The sequence below is a fragment of the Eschrichtius robustus genome, chromosome X, assembly GCF_028021215.1.
Source record: "Eschrichtius robustus isolate mEscRob2 chromosome X, mEscRob2.pri, whole genome shotgun sequence".
NCBI classification, from domain to species: Eukaryota; Metazoa; Chordata; class Mammalia; order Artiodactyla; family Eschrichtiidae; genus Eschrichtius; species Eschrichtius robustus.
The window spans coordinates 92,681,306-92,707,984 of NC_090845.1; the positions used below are offsets into that span (position 1 = coordinate 92,681,306).

A 26,679-nucleotide genomic window follows, 5' to 3' on the forward strand; every position below is an offset into this window, starting at 1 on the left:
CTGGCGTGCAGCGCAGGCCTCGGCGGGGCCCAAGGCCCAGGCCCGGAAGGATGCGGCCCTGGGCGGCCCGGGAGCTGAGCAGGGCCCCCGCGCCGACCCCCGCGGGCCCCGGCCTCCGGAGCCGCAGCTGCCGCCCGGCCCCCGAGAGACATGACTTGCAAGCCGCGTTCCGACTGGATGCCCTACAGTGTCTTAGATGATGAGGGCAGCAACCTGAGGCAGCAGAAGCTTGACCGGCAGCGGGCCCAATTTTAAAAAAAAGGAAGACAAACAAAAAAACAACAATATGGCAAGAAGTTAATGACGAGTATTTCAAGTAAGATTTCTTTATAAACTCATTTGTAAAAAGAACTCTTCGGAAATTTGGTGTAGTAAGCTACTTTCACTGGTTGTATCATTCCATTCCATTTTCTAGTAATAAAAATTAGCTTTTTCCCCTTCATGATTGAAACCATTTTCTTAGTGGTAGGATTAGCTGTCCCTTAAAAGTCCAAGAGGAAACACTATTGGAAGCCTAGTCATTTGGGGAGGAAACCACACTGATGACCCACATTTCTTCAATTCTAAAGTCCCTTTTTGGTTCAATTTCTGTAACTTATTTCTCCATGAATACATTTAAATACGCTTTTGATTGTATTATCTTAGGCTCTTGAAAGTAATTTGATCTTAATTTTTAAGTATTTCCAATTGATTCCTTTTCTCTCCTCTGGTGGTTTCTTAAAGAATAGGGACATTGTTGAGTGTTTTTTTTTTTTTTCCCCCAACCAACCTCTCTTATATTTATCCTCCATGAGAGGTATTTTAGGAAACCAAATCATGCTAAATAAAAGAAATTTAAATTTGTTAACGATGAATTATTTTTAATCATTTTATGAGTAACCATTTTTCATTTGTGTTCTCGGTGTGAGGACTGTGATATTGCCATTTCTTCCACCTGTATATAGCAGTATCATCCAGAGATTCTTATGTGGGATATAGTAGCCGATAAAATGCAGTAACAGATATAAAAACCACACCTACCCATTTATTCTCCTTCAACATATCTCAAATCCTAATTCAGTTAAATACATAAAATCGGACCCCAGAGCAGTGTAAACTGAGAGAAAACTAATTTTCTAGAGTCAAGCACCATAACTTGTGAAATTTCTTTGTACCTAATTCATATTTCTCCGAATCTTTTTTTTTTTATTTTTACTTTTTGCAGTCTTTCCCTTTTCGGTTTTCATCCAAAAATCTTGACTGAACTGCAGTTGTGCACGGATGAAGGGATCATCCACTGACAGCAGGTGTAACCAGCATCTCCAGAGCAGCAGCCCACGAGGGACTGGCATCCCGCGAGCCAAAGCAGTTGGCCCAGAGTGTGGTGGGGCGTCCAGAGCTGAACTAATAACAGCCTTCCTGTGATACTCAGCCCGGAGATCAAGTTGGAAAGAGGTGTGATAGCTCACTTGTTGTTTTTCCCTTCATGTAGTTTTAGATTCTACATATAGATGATATCATATTATATTTGTCTTTGTCTGACTTAATGTCACTTAGTATGATAATCTCTAGGTCTATCCATATTGTTGCAAAAGGCATTATTTCATTCTTTTTATGGCTGAGTCATATTCCATTGTATATATGTACCACATCTTCTTTATCCATTCATCTGTTGATGGACATTTAGGTTGATTCCATGTCTTGGCCACTGTAAATAGTGCTGCTATGAACATTGGTGTGCATGTATCTTTTTGAATTAGAGTTTTCTCTGGATACATGCTCAGGTGTGGGTTTGCTGGATCATATGATAGATCTATTTTTAGTTTTTTAGGAATCTCCATACTGTTCTCCACAATGTATGTACAAACTTACATTCCCACCAACAGTGCAGGAGGGTTCTGTTTTCTCCTTTTAAAATTTCTTTTTTTTTTTGGCCACGCCACGTGGCCTGTGGGATCTTAGTTCCCCTACCAGGCATTGAACCCACATCCTCAGCAGTGAAAGCACAGAGTCCTAATCACTGGACTGCCAGGGAATTTCCAGGTTCCCTCTTCTCCACAACCTCTCCAGCATTTATTGTGTGTAGACTTTCTGATGATGGCCATTCTCACCCGTGTGAGGTGGTACCTCATTGTAGTTTTGATTTGCATTTTCTAATAATTAGCAATGTTGAGCGTCTTTTCATGTGCCTATTGACCATCTGTATTTCTTCTTTGGAGAAATGTCTATTTAAGTCTTCTGCCCATTGTTTGATTTGTGTTTTTGGTGGTGGTGTTGATTTGTATGAGCTGTTTGTATATTTTGGAAATTAAGCCCTTGTAGGTCATTTGCAAAAATTTCTCCCATTCCATAAGTTGTCTTTTCATGTTGTTTATGGTTTCCTTTGCTGTGCAAAAGCTTGTAGGTTTCATTAGGTCCCGTTTGTTTATTTTTTATTTAATTTCTATTGCCTAGGGAGACTGACCTAAGAAAACATTTGTATGATTTATGTCAGAGAATGTTTTGCCTATGATCTCTTGTAGAAATTTTATGGTGTCATGTCTTCTGTTTAAGTCTTTAAGCCATTTTGAGTTTATTTTTCTGTATGGTGTGAGCGTGTGTTCTAACTTCATTGATTTACATGCAGCTGTCCAACTTTCCCAACACCACTTGCAGAAGAGCCTGTCTTTTTCCCATTGTATACTTTTGCCTCGTTTGTTGAAGTTTAATTGACTGTAGGTGTGTGGGTTTATTTCTGGGCTCTCTATTCTCTTCCATTGATCCATATATGTTTTTTTGTGCCAAAACCATGCCATTTTGATTACTGTAGCTTTGTAGTATTGTCTGAGGTCTGGGAGGGTTGTGCCACCTGCTTTGTTCTTTTTCTTCAAGATTTCTTTGGCAGTTCTGGGTCTTTTATGGTTCCATATAAATTTTAGGTTTATTTGTTCTAGTACTGTGAAATATGTCATGGGTAATTTGATTGGGATCGCATTAAATCTGTAGATTGCTTTGGGTAGTATGGCCATTTTTACAATATTGATTCTTCCACTCCAAGAGCATGGGATATCTTTTCATATTTTTAATTATTTTCAATTTCCTTTATTAATGTTTCATAGTTCTCAGTGTATAAGTCTTTCACCTCCTTGCTCAGGTTTATTCCTGAGTATTTTATTTTTGGGGGTGCAATTTTAAAAGGTATTTTTTTTTTTTACATTCCCTTTCTGATATTTCATTGTTAGTGTAAAGAAATGCAGTCAATTTCTGTATGTTAATCTTGCATCCTGCTACCTTGCTGACTTCGTTTATCAGCTCTAGTAGTTTTTGTGTGGAGTCTTTAGGGTTTTCTCTATATAGTATCATGTCGTCTGCATATAATGACAATTTTACTTCTTCACTTCCAATTTGGATACTTTTTATTTCTTTTTCTTCTCTGATTGCTGTGGCTAGGACTTCCAATACTATGCTGAATAGAAGAGGTGAGAGTGGGCATCCTTGCCTTGTTCCAGATTTTAGCTGGAAGGCTTTCAGCTTTTCACTGTTGAGTGTTATATTGGCTGTGGGTTTGTCATAAACGAATGGCTTTTATTATGTTGAGATATGATCCCTTTATACCCACTTTGGTAAGAGTTTTTTTCATGAACGGATGTTGAATTTTTCAAATGCTTTTTCTGCATCTATTTAGATGATCATGTGGTATTTGTCTTTTCTTTTGTTGATGTGGTGTATCACATTGATTGATTTGTGTATGTTGAACCATCCTTGTGAACTTGGGATGAATCCCACTAGGTTGTGGTGTATGATCTTTTGTGTGTGTGTTGTTGGATTCAGTTTGTTAATATTTTGTTGATAATTTTTTCATCTATATTCATCAAAGATATTGACCTGTAATTTTCTTTTTTGGTGATGTCTTTGTCTGGTTTTGGTATCAGGGTGATGGCGGCTTCATAGAATGTCTTTGGGAATGTTCCCTTCTCTTCAGTCTTTTGGAAGAGTTTGGGAAGGATTGGTATAAGTTCTTTGTATGTTTGGTAGAATTCACCTGTGAAGCCATCTGTTCCTGGACTTTTATTTGTAGGGAGTTTTGGGTTTGTTTTCGTTTTTGGTTTTTTTTTTTTTACAGATTCTATTCCACTTCTAGTGATCAGTCTGTTCAAATTATCTGTTTCTTAGTAATTCAGTTTTGGTGGGCTGTATGTTTCTAGAAACTTGTCCATTTCTTCTAGGTTGTCAAATTTGTTGGCATATAATTGTTCATAGTATTCCCTTATGTTTTTTGTATTTCTGCGGTATCAGTTGTTATGTCTCCTTTTTCATTTCTTATTTTGTTTGTTTGGGTTCTCTCTCTTTTCTTCTTGGTGAGCCGGGCCAGAGGTTTGTCAATTTTGTTTACCTTTTCCAAGAACGAGCTCTTGGTTTTATTGGTTTTTTTCCTATTTTTTTAATACCTGTTTTATTTATTTCCTCTGTGATCTTTATTATTTCCTTCCTTCTGCTGACTTTAGGTTTTATTTATTCTTCTTTTTCTAATTTTTTAAAGTGGTTAGTTTAGTTGTCTATTTGAGATTTTTCTTGTTTTCTGAGGAAGGCCTGTATCGCTATGAAATTCCCTCTCAGACCTGCTTTTGCTGCATCCCATAGATTTTGTATGGTTGTGTTTTCATTGTCATTTGTCTCAAGGTATTTTTTAATTTAATTCCTTCTTTGATTTCCTTTTTGACCCACAGTTTTTTAGTAGCATGTTGTTTAGGCTCCATGTAGTCGTTTTTTTCCTCATTTCTTTTCCCGTGTTTGATTTCTAGTTTCCTGTCCTTTTGGTCAGAGAAGATGCTTGAAATAATTTCTATACTCTTAAATTTTTGAGGTTTTGTTTTGTGCCCTAGCATGTGGTCAGTCCTAGAGAATGTTCCATGTGCACTTGACAAGAATGTTCATTCTGGTTTTTTTAACATAATGTCCTGAAAATATCAATTAAGTTTAACTGTTCTGTTGTATCATTTAGGATCTCTCTTGCCTTATGGATTTTCTGTATAGAAGATATCTCCATTGCTGTGAGAAGGGTGTTAAATTCTCCTTCTCTTATTGTATTCCTGTTGATTTCTCCCTTTATGTCTGTTAGTAGTTGTTTTCTGTATTCAGGTGTTCCTATATTCGGTGCATATATGTTGACGAGTGTAAAATCCTCCTCATGTATTGATCCTTTCACCATTATATAGTGTCCCTCTTTATCTTTCTTTATGGCCTTTGTTTTAAAGTCTATTTTGTCTGACATGACTATGCAACCCCCACTTTCTTGTCATTTCCATTTGCATGAAATATCTTTCTCGATCCCCTCACTTTCAATCTATGTGTGTCCTTTACCCGGAAGTGGGTCTCTTGTAGGCAGTATATTATAGGCTCTTGTTTGTTTTGTTTATTTTTAATCCAATCTGCCACTCTATGTCTTTTGACGGGAGCATTTAGTCCATTGACATTTAAGGTAATTATTGATATATATATATATATATATATATATATATATATATATATATATATATGAATTTATTGCTATTTTAAACCTTGTTTTCCAGTTGATTCTGTGCTTCTTCTCTGTTCCTTTCTTTGTCTTTTTGTAGTTTGATAATTTCCTTTTATTTTATGCTTGTGTTTTTTTCTTTTTGGTTTTAGTGAATCTATTGGATGTTTTTGATTTGTGGTTACCCTGTTTTTCGAGTCTAACCCCCTTCCTATATCTACTTGCTTTAGAGTGAGAGTCATATAGGCTCAAACACATTCTAGTAAAAGAAAAAACTCTACATTTTCTTACTCTTCTCCCCAACCTTTTATGATTTTGATGTCCTCTTTTGCATCTTCTTGTTTATCCTTTTGTTGTTCATTGTGGTTATCATCCTTTTCCCAAAAGTGTTTTGATTTTTAAAAATCTGTGTATGGGCTTATTTAAGTGGTTTATTTTCCAATTGTGATTTTCTCTTTCCTATAGATTCTTGCTTCTTTTCTGTGTAGAGAAGACCTTTTAATATTTCTTTTAGAATAGATTTAGGATTGCTGTATTCTTTTAGATTTTGCTTGTCTGAGAAATCTTTCCTTCTATTCTATATGATTATCCTGATGGGTAGAGTATCCTAGGTTGCAGATTTTTCCCTTTTAGGATTTTGAATATATCTTGCCACTCCCTTCTGGCCTGCAACTTTTCTGTAGAGAAATCAACTTATAGCCTTATGGGGGTACCCTTGTAATTAAGTCTTTGTTTTTCTCTTGCTGCTTTTAGAATCCTCTCTTTATCTTTAAATTTTGCCATTTAATTATAATATGTCTTGGTGTAGGTCTGTTTGAGTTCATCTTGTTTGGAACCCTCTGTGCTTCCTGTACCTGGATTTCTGTTTCCTTCTTTAGTTTTGGGAAGTTTTCAGCCATAATATCTTGAAATACATTTTCGATCCCCTTTTCTCTTTCGTTCCCATGTGGAATCCCTATTGTGTGTAGATTGGCACGCTTTATGTGATCCCATAGATCTCTGATGTTGCTTTCATTTCTTTTTTCATTTGGCTTTCTGTCTGCTGTTCTGATTTTGTGATTTCCATTCTTCTGTCTTCCAGATGACTTATTTGTTCCTCTGCATTATTCATTCTGCTATTCATTGCCTTTAGCTCAGCTTTCATCTCAGCAAATGAGTTTTCAAATTTTTCTTGGCTCCCCCTTATAGTTTCTAGCTCCTTTTGATAGTACTCTGCATTTCTGTCAATAGCCTTTCTTAATGCCTTTAGTATTTTCATCATCTCCTATTTGAAATCTGTATCTATTAAACTGAAGAGGTCTGTTGCATTGTTTGTTCTTTCAGGAAAATTCTCTTGGTCTTTTAACTGGGAGTGGTTCTGCTTCTTCATTTTACTTATATTTCTCTTACCCTATGAGTTTAGGGGAAACAGTTTTCTTCTGTGTTCTTGGAGGGCTATTTATATGTGGGAGCATCCCTGTGTAGCTGGTGTGGGTTTGATATTTTTGTTGCGAGGGCTGTTTTTAGCATGGATGCATGCTGCCTCTTTCCTCAGCATGTGCTGGCCATTATCCCCTTGTTACGGGGTGGGCAGATACGGCAGCTGGTGCCAGATCCTGGGGCTCTTGGCAGTGGTGGCTGCTCATGTGTGCCCCCGGAGCCTGCAATGGTAGAGGAGGTGGCTCACAACTGCTCCTGGAGCTTCTGTAGGTGGTGTTCTGTCACCTGAGAGCACACGCAGGGGAAAAGGCTGCAAAGGTGGGTCCTTTCCCTCTCCTCGCACACCCCCCAGACAGTGGTGCCTGGTCTCTAAGGTGAGCCCAGGTTTCCTCCAGGTAACACGCTCAGCAGCGGTTGCAGCAGACTCCAGCCCCTTCAGACTGTTTCTGCACAGCCAACCCCAGTCGTCTCCCCGGGTCTGATCTCCAAAGCCCAAGTTTCTGCACCCAGCTCCTGCCCACACTGGTGGATGCACATCTCAGGCAGGCAAGTGCAGGGTTGTGGCACTGACCATCTGTGCAGTTCTCTCTCTGTTCTGGCTGCCGCAAACCAGTTGCTGTGCTCTGCTCCGAACCTCCAAGCTTCCCGTTAGTCCCAGCCGATCTCCCCGCTGGTGAGGGGACTTCCCATGGTATAGGAACCTTTCCTCTTTCACAGGTCCCTCCCGGGGCACAGGTCCCGTCCTGATTCCTTTCTTTTTTTCTTTTGTCCTACCCATTTATGTGGAGATTTTCTTGAACTTTCAGAAGCTTGAGGTCTTCTGCCAGTGTTCAGTAGATATTCTGTGAGAGTCATTCCACAAGTAGATGTATTTTTGGTGTACTTGTGGGAGGAGTGACTTTCACATCCTACTACTCCACCATCTTGATCACTCTCTCCTGTCTTCACTTTCTTTCATCAGTGTCTTATACTTTTCCGAGTATATGTCTTTTACCTCCTTAGATAGGTTTATTCCTGGGTATTTCAGTGTTTTTTGCTGCAATCGTAAATGGGATTGTTTCCTTATTTCTTGATTCATACAATTTATTCTTTCCCAATCCAGAATTTTTTTGATTTTTAGAACACAGACCTTCAGGACCTGCAATTTTGCATCACTGGATGATGAGAGTATCCGGTGAGAGCAGCTCAGGCCCCACCCTTATGCAGCCACTGAGGTACTGGCAGCCAGTGAGCCACAGCTATTGGTCCAAAGAGTGGTGGAGTGACCAGGCCTGAACCAATCACAGCCGTCCTGTGATATTCAGCCAGAAAATTGAGGCTGAAAGTGTAGGATTCTCTGTCAGCTGGTCTTGTTACTTTACTTGTTTTTCATCTTGGTGATTTAAGGATATAAATCCAGAGCACATAGTGCCCCGTGTCTCTGGACAATTTCATCGAATAAGAAGATGATGGTCAGCAAATAAAGATTTTTCTTTTTCTTCTAGAATTTGAATGGTAATATTCAAGTGAATGTTAATATATTAATATTATCATTGTGTTTTTCTTGGCACAGTGCCTCTTGTATAATTTTTCTAAAAATATATTGCTGATTTTTGACAAAGTTGATGATTTTCTAATTGTTTCTTTTAAAAACATTGATTTCTAGCTTCATACTTTGTGAAGCAGGAACATATTGTGGGATTCAGTCCTTTGAAATGTTTTATAATTTGCTTTAAAGTTCAGTATTTTATCACCAGTGTTAAGAGTTTTATTTGAACATATATGATAGGTTAAAACAACAATTGATTTGGATGTAAAAACCTTGGAAGGATATCACCCTTAGCCAAACAATGAGACTAAAGCTGAATAAACTACAAAAATTTCATGGACTCATCAAAAGAGAGATAAGACTCTCACAGAAGAGACCCCACATGTAGAATTCTGCATTTGACAGAGAACCACTTGCTGTAGAGAAAGATGAGGGCAGGTCAGGAAACTAGAAAGAGCTTCATTGAGAATTGCATGCATGCCAGGGTCAGTTTTACTTCCAGAGCTCTCTTTGATAGCAATAGATCAGGAATTAGGACAAATAATCCTCCTTATCAAGATTTTAGCTTATTATTATTATGGAATATTTTTAAAAGCTTATACAGCATTTAGGAAAACTGAGTTAGCTGCACAGTACATCTAGAAAAGTTATCATATGATGAAACCAAATTTATATTTTAAAGCAGGACAAGAAAATTTCAAGATAAAATTCTCTCACTGTGTCCATCTGGGCCTCCACCTTCCCTCCCTAATGTGTAGTGTACATGTGCATTTCACATTTACTAGATCTCCTTAAAGATGGGAATGTCTGCTCAACCATAAAAATTGTTTTGTTACCTTTCTTCTGACACTAGCAATGTAACTTCTTAAAAGCATGGCGTTCTTTCCCATCTCTGTAGGTGGTCATCATGACTGGCTGTGTGTTCTCTCTTGACTGATGGAGGAAACTGGAGGTCAATTCAAAGAAAAAGAATTGGAAAATTATTAACTATCTTGAAATTCAGCAATATACCTATAGAAAAACCAAATCTAAAAAAGTCAATGCACCAAGAAGAGAACACAACAGATGTTAAATTAAATAAATATTATCATAAGCATTAACACTCAAATGACTTGAGGTAGGAGAAGGAGTCATCTTACTTCTCTTAACTGCTGAACATCCTCCTCTTATTTTGATGCAAGGAGATGGAGACATGTCCCACTACCAAATCTGGATGCCTGTACTTAAATCACCATGGTGCAAAGCAAGTACTTGAACAGAAAAACAACAGGGAAGCTATCACACCTCCTTCCTACTCTATCTCGGGGTTGAGTATCACAGGAAGGCTGTTATTGGTTCAGGCCTGGTCACTCCATCACTCTTTGGACCAATAGCTGTGGCTCACGGGCTGCCAGTCCCTCCTTGGCTGCATCAGTGGAGGGTGGGGCCTGAGCTGCTCTCACTGGATACTCTCATCATCCAGTGATGCAAAATTGCAGGTCCTGAAGGTCTGAAGGTTCCTGCAAGGTCCTGAAGTTTCTAAAAATCAAAAAATTCTCGATTGGGAAACAATAAATTGTATGAATCTGAATGAATTCCAGTAGTAATTTCAGAAACCAGTGACTTAAAAAAGTGAATTGTTTCTTGGAAGTTTCAGGTAGCTATTTTGTAATATGTTTGAGTACTCATGTGTGCATTTAAATGACTTAATATTATGGGACATGTCGAAAAAGGTTGAAGAGGGATGTATTGGTGGGCTTATTTGCTTCCTCACTTTATCTCTGGCTATATCACACATAAAGTATCTCTAGGAAATTCCACAACATCCTCCCAGGGAATGAGAATTAAAATGCAAAATAAAATTAATACAAAAATAGTTTAGACCTTAAGGAACTCTATAAAGGCTGACCTAGAACTAAAATGACTGTTCAGGTAAGTTATGAAATGCAGTATGGTTAAGGAATAGTCACAATTTTTGTTGGAACAAACTGCACTACAGACATATATTCAAGTAGAACTGATAATGTTTGATGTTTACTTCAAGTTAAAAATGTTTTAGTGATGGGCAGTAGTATGGCACAGGTCGAAAAACTAGAGTCAATCTGACTCTTCAGTGCTACAGGTCTTTTCCTGACAAGTGAGTGGCTCTGAAAAGACCCTTTGGTTTGCGAGGCTCAGGTGGTTCTGAAGCAGCTCATTTGAGGATGGTGTACCTGATGACTGCCTTGGTGGCCTAGGACGTGGCGTGCTTGCCAATCTCCCTGGGCAGCAGCAGGGGCACGGAGGTCTGGATCTCTCTGAAGGTGATGGTGGAGCGCTTGGTGGAGCTGGCCAGGGGTGCAGCCTCCTCGGCGACGGGCTCGAAGATGTCCAGGCCCTCGTGAAAACCTGCTTCAGCACCCTGGGGAAACAGGTGATGAAACTGTCTGGGCAGCAGCGGCGACAACGCCTTGGCATCTTCTGCTTTGGGCTCTTTGGTTCGGCCTCTGTGGGCTCTTTGGTGCCCAGGCTTTCCTCAGAAGAAGTCTCACGGCAAGGCTCGGCCATGTCGGAGCCACCTTCCCCACAGCTCAGAGGGAAGGACAATGAGGCTGCTGAGGGCCAGTGGCCGGGTTTATAATCCCTGCGTTCTCTGATGTCACAGGCAACGTCCATATCTGACTGGACAAAATGCAAGGCAGGGAGGCCTGTCACTAAGGCAGCCCATGTCACGTGTCATTGGATGCCACCCTGCCTGGCCTCCCGTCAACCAATCCCAGTGGAAATCTGGTGACCTTTAAACTTTCCGTGACCTCCACTAGAAAAATCTTTGAACTATGCCCCATGTAGGAAAAGGTCATCCGTTCACTGCAGCTGATTTATGCCTACTATTTATGCATGAGAACTTTGAAAAGATGTCACCGAAGTCACCTACATTGAAGAAAAATCAGTTTTGAGTTCCCTGAGAGAGTCTCTATAACTCAAACCTTTGCCACCATCAAAATGACTCTGGCCACTTGGGGGCCATTTTTCTCAACACAGAATTTTCTCTTTCCATGGCTGAGCCACCGTGGCTTGAGCAGGAACTCTCTGACTTGGTCAGCAGAGTGCTCCTCAAAATCAGTCATAGGACATAACTGACCAGCCCTTACCTCCAATTCTTATCAAACTTACAGGGAATCAGAAAGAACAGTAAAACCACATTCTCCAAAGACAGGCCACAAACAGAAATCGGATACTTGTACATAAATACTAAAAATATTTAACATTTAGCAAATTTTAATTTTTTTTAACATTACTTAGGTACCCCAAATACCACACATACTGGAATTGATGAAAAAAATATGTGTTAGTTGAAAGAAATTATTTTTCTAATTCCCTAGAAACCTTCCGAGTGAGAAGAAACTAATCAGTAAAAGGGAAATATTTAAAAATTAGAAACACATTCCTTTCAAAACCCTACGTAACTCAAGCAACGTATATCTTTAATGTATTTATGTAAAAATAAATTACAGACATTGAACCAAGAAGGACTTAGGAAGACTTGAAGAAATGGAGGTCTTCAATGAGCTAAGATCCTAATGGTCAGGTTTCCAGGTGTGTTTCCTGTGAGGGCTTCAAGGAGCGGCTAATTCTACTGCTATCAAAATAGTTCCAATCATGAAAGGATAAATGCTATTTTTTATTACTGGTAAATACAATATGATGATCAAACCGTGGAAGAAAGTTTACAACAGGGAATTCTTTGGACCATAATGATAGTGTTTAACATGAACCCCAAAGCTACAGGAGGACACCTTTGTGATTACAAATTCTCAAGGAGACTTTTCCTGACCCCAAATCTAGGGCATGGTGTAGAATTCTTTTTTTCTGGCATCTTCCCTTTCCATTAGAAAAAGTCCAGTTTTTCATTAAGGGTGCAGCCATTCAAGCAACCACAATTATTAAAGATCTCAATGAAGTATTAATTTCTGTCACTTTTCACACAGAGGTGAGCATTTTCAATAATGTATATAAATAATTTTGTCAAGTTATTTTTCATGTCTTGAATGGAAATTTCCCCCATTTTCTATTCCATTTATTGACCAAAACAGAAGTGTAACTGACCCTTTAAACTACTCTGCAGCGTAAAAGACAACTAACACTCATACTGGTGCCATGGAGGTACCTCTCCAAGGGGTTGTCCAGCAGGATAGGCAGATTTTTACTTGTCGGCTCAGAACTCTCAAACAGCAAAGCGGAAGCTATGTGTCCTCTTAAAGATTAGCTCTGTAATGGGCATAACATCACTTCTTTCATACTCCATTGGTCAAAGCAATTATAGGCCTGCCAGAGTCAAGCGGCAGGGGAACAGACATGCTTAATCCATCTGAGAAGTGTCTGGGAATGAGCAGCTTTCACAAATCTAACAAACAGTGCCACACAACACATGCTTTTTGAGATGCTGCTGGGTGCCACACACATGATATGTCCGTAGCACAAGGTCCTGGGTTCCTTGGGCCACAGTGTCGTTAAACTATGGAATACTTTCCCACTTGACTCACTCTTATCTGGGTGAACTCCTGCATGCAGTGAATCCCTGTAATCCGGGTCAAACCTTTCCCTCTGGTGGCATGAAGTTTCTGACCATTGTAGACATACCATCCCCCTACTCCTGGGCCCCTGGACATAGAAATACAGACACACAGATTGACAGAAAGGAGAATGTTTCGAGTGAGTACATGCTTCAAAGAACTCTACCAGAATCTGGTCTGGATATCAGATTTTAATTTGATTGCCTCATTCATGACCCTAACTCCAAGTAAGATTACATTTGAGGTACTGGGGTTTAGGACTTCAATATAAGAATTTCAGGGGACGCAATTCAAAGTATATGTGATATGAAACCTGAGCTGTAGATTGGCACATGTGCTGACTCTTCCATCATATTGATTATTTAGTTTCCCATTAAGAGAAAAAAGGTGACTTCATTCATCCTCTTTTCACTCCGACTATTCATTGCTTAGTTTAATTTTCTTTATTTTTAGCTTCTTACTTCTGTGAAGGGAGAAGATACTCAGTGATTTCAACCCTTAGGAATTGTTTATGACTTTCTTTAAACTCCATTATTAGTTCAATATTTTAAAGGACTGTATTTGTACTTTTAAAATAATTTGTAATTTCTTCTGTGAAGAATATCACTTTGAGCCAAACAAAGAGGCAAAAGCTGGATAATCTGCAAAAATCAAAACTTTCCTTGATGACTAATAAGAACCTGCAGTATAAACAAACAAGCAAAACAACGAATACTAAACTTTCATTGGGTTACTTGTATGGAAATATGTTAATATAAATGTTTCAGACATTACATGAAATTTCTAAAAACCTTATATGTTCTGGTATAATGTTATAGTCATAATCCTAGTTATTACTTTAAAATGTATATCTCAGAAATAACTAATTTTCTTGTCAACTGCATTATTATGAACTTTCATCAAATCTTTAACCGTGGTCATTTTTAAGTCTTTTGTCATTTACAGACAGTTCTGGGGGTACTCTGATGCTTTTGCAAATATGTTCCTATAAAAGGGTTTCATCTTCAAGAAATTCATGGAAAAGACTCTGACAAGTACAGGTTTCTGGTAACTGACTGTACTGCTGAACTGAATGAATAAGCATTTTCAGAACTCTAATGAATAACTGATGAACTCATAAAAGTGCTAACAAAAGATCAAGATGAAAAAAAAATTAATTACATGGGACTGAGTGAACTGATGAGGATGAGTATAATTTTTGTGACTTTCTGTTTGAATTAAAAAAAAAAATCCCACAAGGACTCAGAGGCAAAGAATATACAAATCAGTTTTCACTGCAAAGTAAAGCAGCTGTTACAGTGGAGGATTACTGGACTGAATGTCAATATTATGACATAGTATGAGTGTGTTTCATGTTTGGTAATTGCAATCATTGTTGCTTTTGTTGTGGTCAGCCATGTACAATGCTTGGTGTCAGTCTATTTATCTCTTGTAAAAATAAAATACAGTGTGTGTGTGTGTGAAAGAAAAAAAAAAAAAAAACTTTCCTTGAACCCATCAGAAGAGGGACAGGAACCTCCAGGAGAGACAAATCTATGTAGCTTTAGCAGAACTGTATGAACTCAAGAGAAAGGTTGTGGGCAGGGCAAGAAACTAGAAATTGTTTTCCTAAGTAGTGCAGCAGGAAGGGAGGAAACGCCTGATCCAGGACTGGGTACAAATTTCTTTGTTTGTTTTTCAGCCCATTGTGGAAGATCTCTGATGAGCCATTATACTTCCAGAGTTCTCCTTGGGAAATTAGAGTAAGGATTTAGGATAATTGGACCCCCTTCATGAGGGTCATTAGTTAAAATTATTCGGGAATATTAGAAAAATCTCATTAAAGAACTTGAAAAAAAAAGAATTTTCTTTCCAAGGTGATCAGGAAAATTGTCAGGAGATCAACTACAAGTAAATCCCTCTGAATAGTGCCTTGAGATCGTCATACACATAGGGGACAAAACTTTGGGAGCCAAAGCCTCTTTTGAAACCATGCTCATTTCAAAGATAGAACTGTAAACCAGTTGGAATGCACAGCGTAAGTCATTTTATTTCCATCATGCTCACTACCGCTGCTTCAAAATCCTAGTGTTTGTCCATATGACATACAAATGTTTTGCCAATCTTGATCTTGCATACTAGTCTCATACATATTGTATTATGTGAGAAGTTATTTTAAGAAAATGAATCTGTTGGGACATTTTTATAGCTCTTTGGGTGTTTTGCACCTAAAATTTCAGAAATAGAATAGAAGGATTAGTGAAATGCCATTTAAAATATACCATATAGACAGTGAAGACTGGGAGTGCAAAGGTGAATGACAGATATGAAATCTAGGATAGAGAGAGGAAAAATGGGTTTTGATGTTGAAGACTGGAAGATAAGATGAGTACATCTGATCATTCACTTCAGAAGGTGATTGAAGAAAAGGGGCAATTATGATCTAATGGTATGGTTAACAGTAAAGATTGAAGTAAGGTCCAAACTTCCAGTTTTAATTAAATAATTCGCAGACATGTAATATACAGCATGGTGGCTATAGTTAAATACTGTATTGTATATTTGAATGTTGCTAAGAAAGTAGACCTTAAAAGTTCTTATCACAAGAAAAAAAATGTGTAACTGTGTGTGGTGGTGGCTGTTAACTAGAATTATTGGGGTGATCATTTCATAATATATACATATATCGAATCATTATGAAACTAATGTTTCATGTCCATTATATCTCAATAAAAAAGACTAATTGAGGGAAACAGGTTTATTACTACTTCAATAAGAAATTATAAGCAACCCTGGAAAATAGTATTAATATAGCAAACATATCGCAATCAAACTTATTCAACATTATCTTTGTTACAGAATTCATTGAAAACATAAGAGAAAAGCCAAACATGGTACAGAAATATCAAAATCAAAAAGTTCAAGGAAAAAAACCTATTCCCCGTTCCCTAATATCTGGAGATGCTACTCTAAGTCATTCAGATGAATCTGATTCTATTCCTTCCAAGTTTGTAATGTATTCTTTGTGAAAATGCAAACATTCATTGTATGAACAAAAGATTAAAGAAATTTTACATAACCAATGAGATATAGCTGGACAGAGGATTGGTGAACTAGAAGACAGATAAAATAATAGAAATAATATAGAATACTTCACAGAAAGTAAAAGAAAAAAAAAGGATAAAGGTGAGGCAAAGAGACTCAAGGAATGGAGTAAGTAGGTGATAAGTATCACATAGGCATTCCAGAAGCATAAAACTGGGTGAATATTGGAAAAATACTATTCAAAGGAAAATGGCTGGTAATTCCCAGAGTTAGGGGGAGCCATAAGTTCCTCCATGCAGGAAGCAGACCTGACAAATCATAGTAAACCTTCAAGGTAACCCTAGAGATCAAAATAGCAGACAAAAAGACGCAGTGCCTAAAAAAGGAATACCAAATAGTGTGACTGCAGACCTCTTTGCCTTAATAAATTGAAGTCAAAAGCAAGTGCTGAGAGAAAGTAACTGTCACCCTAGAGTTGCATATCTAGCCAAGGTATCATTTAATAGTGAAGCTATGCTACACATGAAGATGGGCCTCCCCAAACCACACTCAAATGTAGACTTGCTCCACCGGCTGCTGAGAGTACAGTCAGGTGCTAATCCTCAGCCATTGACCCTTTCAGGTATTTCCTCAGCTTCAGAGAGCTAATTTGCCCAAAGTTAGGGACTTCCTGAGACGGTCACATCCAATGTCTGAACAAGGGGAGGGTATAAATATATGTCTCATCCCATCCTCAGATGGTAATCCTGATTAACATTCCCACGTAATTAACCCCATCTCAGTGCTGGCTTCCTTCTAGAGCTTAACTGAGAAATAAAGACTTTTGAGAAAAATGAAATCTTATCGTGTTTACATCAACTGACACCATGTTAAAGGAACTTCTAAAGAATGTAATTTAGGAAGATGGAAAAAGATCACAGCAGATGATCTGAGATGCAGGTAGGAATGTTAATAGAATAAATTAGCAAGTAGAGGTAAATGTAAAACAATGACTGTACACAAAAGTTGCAATAATGATTACAGTTCCTTTGAAGAATCAAGTAAACAAGACATAGCTAAATACTGCCGTTATGCAACACTTGGATGATAAGAGTGTCCAATGAGAGCAGCTCACGTCCTGTTCACTGGTTCGGCCAGTGATGGACTGGAAGCTTGTGAGCCACAGCCTTTGGCCCAGTGTGGGAAAGTGGCCAGGGAAAAACAAATAAAAGCATTCTTGGGAGGTTCAGACTTGGAGATTGTGGAGGAAACTGGAGGGGTTCCTTCCCTGTTGTTTGCTTGCTAGCTTGTTTGTAATCACTGTAAGTTAATGATTTGAATTCAGAGATTGTACTGTATGTGTCTCTTGTCCCTTGTATACAAGTAAGGGAAGGATTTGACTACTAACACATCAAGTGGGATTTTTGTATTTTCATTGGTAAATGGGATTCTTTAGAAATAAGGAACGGCAAGCTTCCTTCACTGGTTTTATCACCATATTACGTTTTCTGGTAATAAAGATGAGCTTTCCGCTTTCATAATTGGAAACATTTCATGAGCAGTAGAAATAGCAGTTCTTTAAAAGTGCAAATGGACACAGCTTTGGAATCTTGACCATTTCAGATGAAACCACATTGATGAACCCCCCCCCCCTTTTTTCAATTCTTCTTAAGTCCTTTTTTGATTCCAATTCTGCAATTTATTGGTAAGGAAACACATTAAAGAAATGCCTTTGTCTGTATTGTCATGTATTCTTGCAAGAAATATGCTTTTATTTTAAAGAACTTCCCATTTATTCCTTCCATTCCTCCTTTGGTGTTTTCTTAGAGAATTAATCATTGCTTTCAATCAACAACTCTTACGTTTGTTCACAAATTCAAGCATGTGGGGTATTTTGAGGACCTAAGGAATGTTAAGAAAATTTTATATTTGAGAAATGTTTAAGTATTTTTACTAATTTTAAAAGTATTCCCATTTCTGTTTGTGTTCCAACTTTGGACAATGTGGCTTTGAGATTTCAATTTTTTCTAATTCACTGGGGGTTTTGATCATAATTGGAGGCAGTAGATGGTCAATTACGTCCCATGATTTCGAGGAGCACTCTGCAGACCATGTCAGAGACTTCCGGCTCAAGCCACGGAGGCTCAGCCATGGAAAGTTACTATGTGGCAGTAAAATGGCCCGCCAAGTGGCTAAAGTCATTCTGATGGCGGCGACGACTTGAGTTAGGGAGGTCAGACTCGCTCAGGAAGCTCAAACTGATTTTTCTTCAGTGTAGGTGACTTGGGTGACATCTTTTCAGAGTTCTCATGCATAAATAGTAGGCATAAATCAGCTGAGGTGAACTTTGCCTACATGCGGCATAGTTCAAAGATTTTCTGGTAGAGGTCACGGAAAGTTTAAAGTCACCAGATTTCCACTGTGATTGGCTGACTGGAGGCCAAGCAGGGGGCCATCCAATCACAGGTGACATGGGGTTCCTTAGTGACAGACCTCCCTGCTTTGCATTTTATCCAATCAGATGTGAGCATTGCCCGTGGCGTCATAGAAGGCAGGGAGTAGACACCGGGCCAAGGGACCTCGACGGCCGCACTGTCCTTCCCTCTGAGCTGCGGGGAAGACGATTCCGACATGCTTGAGCCTTCGTCTGAGGCGTCTGAAGAAAGCCCGGGCACCAAGGAAGCCGAGCCGAAGAACCCGAAGCGCCGCTGCAGCCGCCGTCGCCGCTGCAGCCGCCGCCGCCGCCGCTGCAGCCGCCGCCGCCGCCGCTGCAGCCGCCTTCGCCGCTGCAGCCGCCGCCGCCTCTCTGACGGCTTCGACAGCTTTGCCACCTATTTCGGAAGGGTGCTGCAGCGGGTCCAGGAGGGCCTGAGCCTCTCGCAGGAGGCCGTGAACGTCATGGATTCGTTCGTGAAGGACATCTTTGAGCGAATCGCCGGCGAGGCGGCGCGCCTGGTCCGCTCCAGCAAGCGCTCCACCCTCACCTCCAGAGACATGCAGACCTCCGTGCGCCTGCTGCTGCCTGGGAAGAGGGGCAAGCACGCCATATCCAGCGCCACCAAGGCAGTAATTCGATACATCACTGGCAAATGAGCTGCCTCCGGACCACCTGAGCATCGCAAACCAAAGGATCTTTTCAGAGCCACCTCAGTTTTCTTAATAAGAACTGTATTCTAACAAACTTTGATCGACTTTATTTTTTAAAGTGTGTCATCCTGCTAATTTTTAAACATCTTTTTTACAAAGAACTAAATATTATCAACTACATTTTAATATATCTATGGTCTAATTTGCTCAAAATGAAATAGTGAGTTTTGTTCAATAATGTTGCATTATACCACTTTACTAAAGAGTGAGTTCTTTTATTTTTCTAGGTCAACCTTTCACAGGGTCTGTAAGATAAAGTTATTTACCTTTTTCACTCTCATTTTCTCATGAATGTATGGCAAAATTTTCCAGAGATTCATTATGTACCGTAATGACAACAAATTAAGTGCAGGAACATGTATAAGAATTCAACAGACATAGTAGAAGAGATATTAAGGAGGTTTTCTTTTTCTTTTTTTTAATTGAAGTATAGTTGACTTACAACGTTGTATTAGTTTCTGGTGTACAGCAAAGTGATTCAGTTATACATATATATAATCTTTTTCATATTCTTTTTCATTACAGGTTATTACAAGATATTGAATATAGTTCCCTGTGCTATACTGTAGGACCTTGTTGTTTATCTGTTCTATATATAGTAGTTTGTGTCTGCTAATCCCAAACTCTTAATTTACTCCTCCCCCCTCCTTTCCCCTTTGGTAACCATAAGTGTGTTTTCTATGTTTGTGAGTCTGTTTGTTTTGTAAATAAGTTCATTTGTATCATATTTTAGATACCACATGTAAGTGATATCATATGGTATTTGTCTTTCTTTGACTTACTTCACTTAGTATGATGATCTCTAGGTCCATCCATGTTGCTGTAAATGGCATTATTTTATTCTTTTTCATGGCTGGGTAGTATTCCATTGTATATATTCCACATCTTTATCCATTCGTGTCAATGGACATTTAGGTTGCTTCCATGTCTTGGCTATTGTAAATAGTGCTGCTATGAACATTGGGGTGCATGTATCTTTTCACATTAGAGTTTTCTCCAGTTATATGCCAAGGAGTGGGATTGCTGGATCACATGGTAACTTTATTTTTATTTTTTTAAGGAACTTCCATACTGTTTTCCATAGTGCACCAGTTTACATTCCCACCAACAGTGTAGGAGGGTTCCCTTTTCTCCACACCCTTTCCAGCATTTATTATTTGTAGACTTTTTGATAATAGCCATTCTGACTAGTGTGAGGTGATACCTCATTGTAGTTTTTGAAACTGTGCACCTCAGATTGGGACTTGAACCTAATCTCACCTCAGATGAGACTCGAACCCACCTGACTTGCACCTCAGATGGGACTTGAACCCACAATCTCTGGCTTAGGAAGGTACTCAAATCCACAATCTCCCAGGTAAAACTGCACACCTGGTCTCAGGACTTAATGAAGTTCAGGTTCTTTATGTCTCACTGCAGAAGGAATGCAGTGAGAGGAAAAGTGATAGGTAAGAAGTAGATTTATTGAGAGAGATACACACTCCACAGACAGAGTGTGGGCCATCTCAGATGGTGAGAACGGGCCCCCACGTATGGAGTGGTTAGCTTTTTATGGGCTGGGTAATTTCATAGGCTAATAAGTAGGAGGATTAGTCCAACTATTTTGGAGAAGGGGTGGGGATTCCAGGACTTGGGCCACTGCCCACTTTTTGGCCTTTTATGGCCTGGGAACTGTCATGGTGCAGGTGGCTGTGTCATTTGGCGTATGCTAATATATTACAATGAGCATATAATGAGGCTTGGGCCTAGCCTAGTAGGTTCTAACTGGGCCTATCTTGGGCCTAGCCTAGTAGGTTCTAACTGAGACAGGATCTTAGTTCCCGGACCAGAGATTGAACCCACGCCCTTGGCAGTGGAAGCATGGAGTCCTAACCACTGGACTGCCAGGGAATTCCCCACACTGTTTTGATTATTGTAGTTTTGTAGTAAGCTTTGAAATCAGGGAGTAGGGCCTAGCCTAGTAGGTTCTAACTGAGACAGGAAGGAAGGAGGCAGGGCACAACCATTAAAAGAATGACAGCCATTGGGAAGAACAGGATACCAAAAAAAAGCGGTTAGAACCTACCTGGAAATTGTTCATGACAAGAGGTCCATATTCCCCTATAACATTTTCCCTATTATAATCATACCCAGTCACAGGTCCTGATCATTTGATGTTCTTAAAAGATACCATTATTATTCACCAAGGGCATAACATCTTCCCTTAATGAACTATAATTCTGAAGGAACAGAGTTCACATTTATTTAAATTTTTAGCTGTATCCACTGAACTTGATTTTATTTTTTGCATTTTTAGATCATAAACCATATGGAGTTAATTATCGTTCCTGAATTAATTTTAGTGGAAGGGAGAGTTAGACAAATGTGTTTTAAGTATATAATGAATATTATTTTTATTCTCCTCAGTACCCTCACTGTCTATCAGAATATCTCCCATATATATTGTTTCATAATGGGTTATAAATATAAATAATTTATGTGTGGTTTAAAATGCCTCACAGCCGGACAAAGTGAAAGTCTCTTTTCTAATCAATATTCCTGCATCCCACTCCCCAACGGTAACCACTGCTATTGTTTGATTTGTATTTGGCATGCATTTTTCTGTGCATATTGAAATACACATACGTAAATAGATACAATGGTTTACACATTAACTGATTTGTTTGTTAGATATGAAATTGGAATCACAGAATAACACTGATCTGCTACTTATGTTCTTCATTTAACAAGATGTGTGCTTTTTAAATTGTTTTCATTAAGGTATGATTTAGAGAAAATAAAATTCACTCCTTTCAGTGTCCAGTTCTATGTCTTGAAAAGTACATACACTTGTATATGTACACTTGTGTACAGTCGTATAACCACACCACAATCAGGATATACGAGTTCCATTATGCCAAAAAATTCTCCTGTGCCTTTTTGTAGTCAACCCATTCTCCCCACCTCAACCCTGACAACGACCTATTTGTTTTCTGACTCCCAAATTTTGATAGCTGTAGGTTTTCACTTTTATTTTCATTTTAATTCTGTTCTATGTATTTTTAATTGCAGTATAGTTGATTTCTGTTCTACGTATTTTTGATTTCCCTTGAGACTTCCTCTTTGACCCATGAATTAACTTGCTATGTGTTGCTCAGTTTCCAAGTTCTTAGAGATTTTCCTGTTATCTTTCTATTATTAATTTCTAGAATTTTATTCCATTATTGTCAGATAACACATTCTGTTTGGTTTCAATTTTTTTAAGCTGTTAAGGTTTGTTTTATGACTCAGGATATAGTCTATCTTGCTGAATGTTCCATGTGCATTTGAAAAGAGTGTGTATTCTGCTGTTTTTGGGTGGACTGTTCTATAAATGTCAGTTAGATCTGGTTGGTTGATGGTGGTGTGCAGTTCATCTATAACCTTGCTAATTTTTTGTCTACTAATTCTATTACTGAGAGAGGAGTATTGAAGGCCCAAATTATAATTGTGGATTTGTCTATTCCCCTTTCAGTTCTGTCAGTTTTGCCTCTTGTATTTTAAGACTCCATTGTTAGATATAACACATATTTAAAATTGTTGTATCTTCCGGGTGAATTGACTGACTCTATTTATCCCTGGTAACTGTGTTTGCTTTCAAGTCGACATTGTCTGATAATGTAAAGAATCTATAGATTCTCCTGCTTTCTTCTGATCAGTGTTTGCGTGGTGTATTTTTATTCATTGTTTTACTCTTAAGCTACCGATATCATTATATTTGAAGGGAGTTTCTTGTAGACAACATATAGTTGGGCCATTTTTGTTTTTTGTTGTTTTATAAATCCATTCTGACGATCTAAGTCATTTAGTTATGTATTTAGACCATTGACAATTAATTATTGATATGTTTCTGTTTAGATCTACCACTTTATTTTGCATGTTTTGTTTGTCCTCTCTGTTTTTCATTACCCTGTTTCCCCTTTCTTTGGCTTATCTGAATGCCTTTTAGTATTTCATTTTAAGTTTCTATTCTGAATTTGAATATATCTCTTTGTATAATATTTTTGTGGTTGCTCTGTGGATTACAAACTCCCTACTTAACTTTCCACAGTCTATTCAGAATCAATACTCAGAATCATTATGTTACCACCTCAGTTGATATGTAGAAACCTCACCTTAATAGATCCCCTTACCCTCCCCCCTTTACATTACATTTGCCTTATGTATTATAACTACACTGAAATCTACATAGATACCTACTATAGCTACTTTATTGAAAACTCCATCTGTTAATGTTATATTTTGCTGTGATTTTCCACTATTTACCATGATTTTGGAAACCCATTCAGCTGCATCTTCATATTCACTTTCTCCCTAGATCTCCATGAATTCTAAATTGGTGGAAATGTAAATTGGTACAGCCACTATGAAAAACAGTACGGAGGTTCCTTAAAAAACTAAAAATAGAGTTGCCATATGATCTAGCAATCCCACTCTCTGAGCATATATCCAGAGAAAACTAATTCAAGATACATGCACCCCACTGTTCCTAACAACATTCTTTACAATAGCCAAGACATGGAAACAGTCTAAATGTCCATCGACAGATGAGTGGATAAAGAAGAGGTGGTATGTATATACAATGGAATACTACTCAGCCACAAAAAAGAATGAAATAATGCCATTTGCAGCAACATGGATGGACCTAGAGATTATCATACTACGTGAAGTCAGAAAGAGAAAGACAAATGCCATATGATATCACTTATATGTGGAATCTGAAATATGATACAAATGAACTTATTGACAAAACAGAAACAGACTCACAGATATAGAAAACAAACTTATGGTAACCAAAGGGGAAGCGGGGGAGGGAGTGATAAATTAGGAGTTTGGGATTAACATATACACACTACCATATGTAAAATAAACAACAAGAACCTACTGTATAGCAGAGGGAACTGTATTCAATATCCTGTAATAAACTATAATGGAAAAGAACATGAAAAAGAATATATGTATATATATATATATCTATAACTGAATCACTTTGCTGTACGCCAGAAATTAATACAACATTGGAAATCAACTATACTTCAGTAAAAAAAAAAAAAAAGTAAAATAGGTCATTCTTAATCAATTAAGCAATACCTTGGACAGCATTGAATGCCAGTGTCCAGAGAACTTAGAGCATTTAGAGCCCTGGTGGCTTCAGGATACAACGGGAAAAGCTTTAGAGTAATTTCAAGCTCACGTACTGAGCAGGTACCCATAGCAGTTCCCCTGATTTACTTCACCTCTCCTAACTTCTTACCCTTATCTAAATTATAGGATTAAATAGGGACTTCCCTGGTGGTGCAGTGGTTAGGAATCCGCCTGATAGTGCAGTGGACATGGGTTCGAGCCCTGGCCCAGGAAGATCCCACATGCCTTGGAGCAGCTAAGCCCATGAGCCACAACTACTGAGCCTGCATGCCACAACTACTGAAGCCCACATGCTTAGAGCCAGTGCTCCACAATAAGAGAAGCCACTGCAATGAGAAGCCTACACACCACAACGAAGAGTAGCCCCCACTCTCTGCAACTAGAGAAAGCCCACGCGCAGCAACGAAGACCCAATACAGCCAAAAATTAAATAAATAAATACATAAATAAATAAATTAAAAGAAATGTTTAAATTATAGGATTAAGTAGGTAACTGAATAAGTGTTAAGAGTAAAGGAGATACAATTTAGAGTACCGTTTGTTTACATTCATTTCCTACCCTCCATATCATCTTTCTCAGAGGAGACGTCTGTTCTGACTGATCCCTTTCTACCCACCATCTTAGAAAGCAGTCATTCACATAATCCCCATACTTAATTCTCATCCTCATCAATCATCATCACCAACACCAACATCTGCATAAGCGGTCACTGTGTATATGAAGCGTTTGTCAGTCTTCTTTCATTATCACCCTCCAGGAGCCCTTTCAGCCATTTTTTGCCTAATTACCCCCAACCCCACTCCCCAGCGGAATGTGAAATTTTTAATACTCCAGATGTAGTTTATCTGTTTATGTACTGTGGTCCTTTGGAAGCTCACAGACCGTTGTAATAGCTATGAAAACCCTAACCTCAAGAACCAATCTTTGACCTCTTGGGGGTGATGTCATCTGTTGAGAATGCATGGTATACTGTGATTAGGGCAAAAGCTGGAATCCCACTCCTGCTCCATACATCCCTCGATCCACACTAGAAAATCTGTCATGATTAGATGCCCAGCCTTGATAGACCATCCACGGAGCCACCCTCATCCCTCTCTGGGAGAAATTTCACTTTCCTCTCTGTGTCCTCAGATGCCCTTTCCTCCCTAGCAGGTACAAGCAGCCTAATCATTTCCATAAGTTTTCACAAAGGACAGAAGAAACACTGGCTTCAGACAGCTTCTGCTTCCAGCCTGGTCACAAACTTCCCACGCGGCAGGGGGAAGGACCACCAGGCTTGGCTTCCTGCTGCTGGGAGGGTTAACACAGGGAGAACAGAGATTAACCACCTCAGCGGTACATGTCCTGATACCTTTGCTAAAGATCTGCCACCAGCAACTAAAGGTGACCAGGCTGCCAGGTCCCACCCCTGGCTCTGGCTGTTGGCGTGGGGAACCACCTCTTTGCCATTTGTCTCTGTGCTCAAGAGCACTTGCTTTGTAGTCACACACATCCATGAGGAGAGGATAGTGATACATCACTAGTGGGGCTGTTGTGAGATTAAATCCAGTCACTAACATGAAGAACCTAGATCTGGGCCCCTCTAAACAACCTGCTTCATAAATAGTAGCCCTTTCCTCCGTCAATCAGAGAGCTCATGTGGTCCTCGCCCGCCCCTTCAGCTGGGGCCCCTTAACCAGATTGCAGGTCAGAATCACCTTGGGGATCTTTTTCTAAACCCTCATATGAATTTCCCTTGTTGGTGGAAAGAGGGCTTCTGTATCAGAAGCCATTCAAGTTATTCAGCCATGATAATATGGGCCTTAACAAACAGATATGCCCATTTGGCACCCGTAGTGTGTGGCAGTGTCCATTTCCCCTTCATTCCACCAGCATCAGTTATTAACAGCTTTTGTCTTTATTGCTAAATATGATCTCTTCTTTTTTCCAGACCAGTCCCAGTGGAAGAGTCACCTCAGAAGGTCTGTCCTTAATGTTATAAATTCACAGGCTCCTCCCCTCGGGTTGCCAGATTTAGCAAATAAACATACTGGATGCCCAGCTGAACTTGAATTTCAGATGAACAAAGTAATATTGCACGTGACAAATTTACACAAAAAAGGATTTTTTGTTTATCTTAAATTCAAATGTAAATGGTTTAAATATAATCTGGTAACCCTACACATGGAGGGATCTGGAGGGGAACCAAGGTGCTCCAGTCAACAACCGCAGCTGAGCCCCTAGCAGAAGCCAGAACCCGTGCTCATCCATGTGAGTGAGCTCTCTCAGATGTACCAGCCTAACGGAGCCTCCAGCTGATGGCAGCCCCAGGTGAGACACCACATGGAGCAGAAAACTATCCGGCTGAACCCAGTCAACCCACATTATCCTGAGAAATTAAAAAATGTTGTTTGGTGGTGTTTGTTAAACAGAA

At 39.0% G+C, this 26,679-nt stretch overlaps 1 long non-coding RNA gene across 2 annotated transcripts; it reads left to right on the plus strand.

Moving 5' to 3' along the window:
• LOC137757188 (uncharacterized) lies at nucleotides 1-26,679 on the plus strand. 2 transcript variants are annotated; one of them, XR_011072308.1, is made up of 3 exons: nucleotides 1-316; nucleotides 1,205-1,434; nucleotides 26,197-26,679. It is a non-coding gene; the product is annotated as an uncharacterized lncRNA (long non-coding RNA). The 2 variants fall into 2 exon arrangements; XR_011072309.1 differs by lacking the exon at nucleotides 26,197-26,679 and adding an exon at nucleotides 18,477-18,647.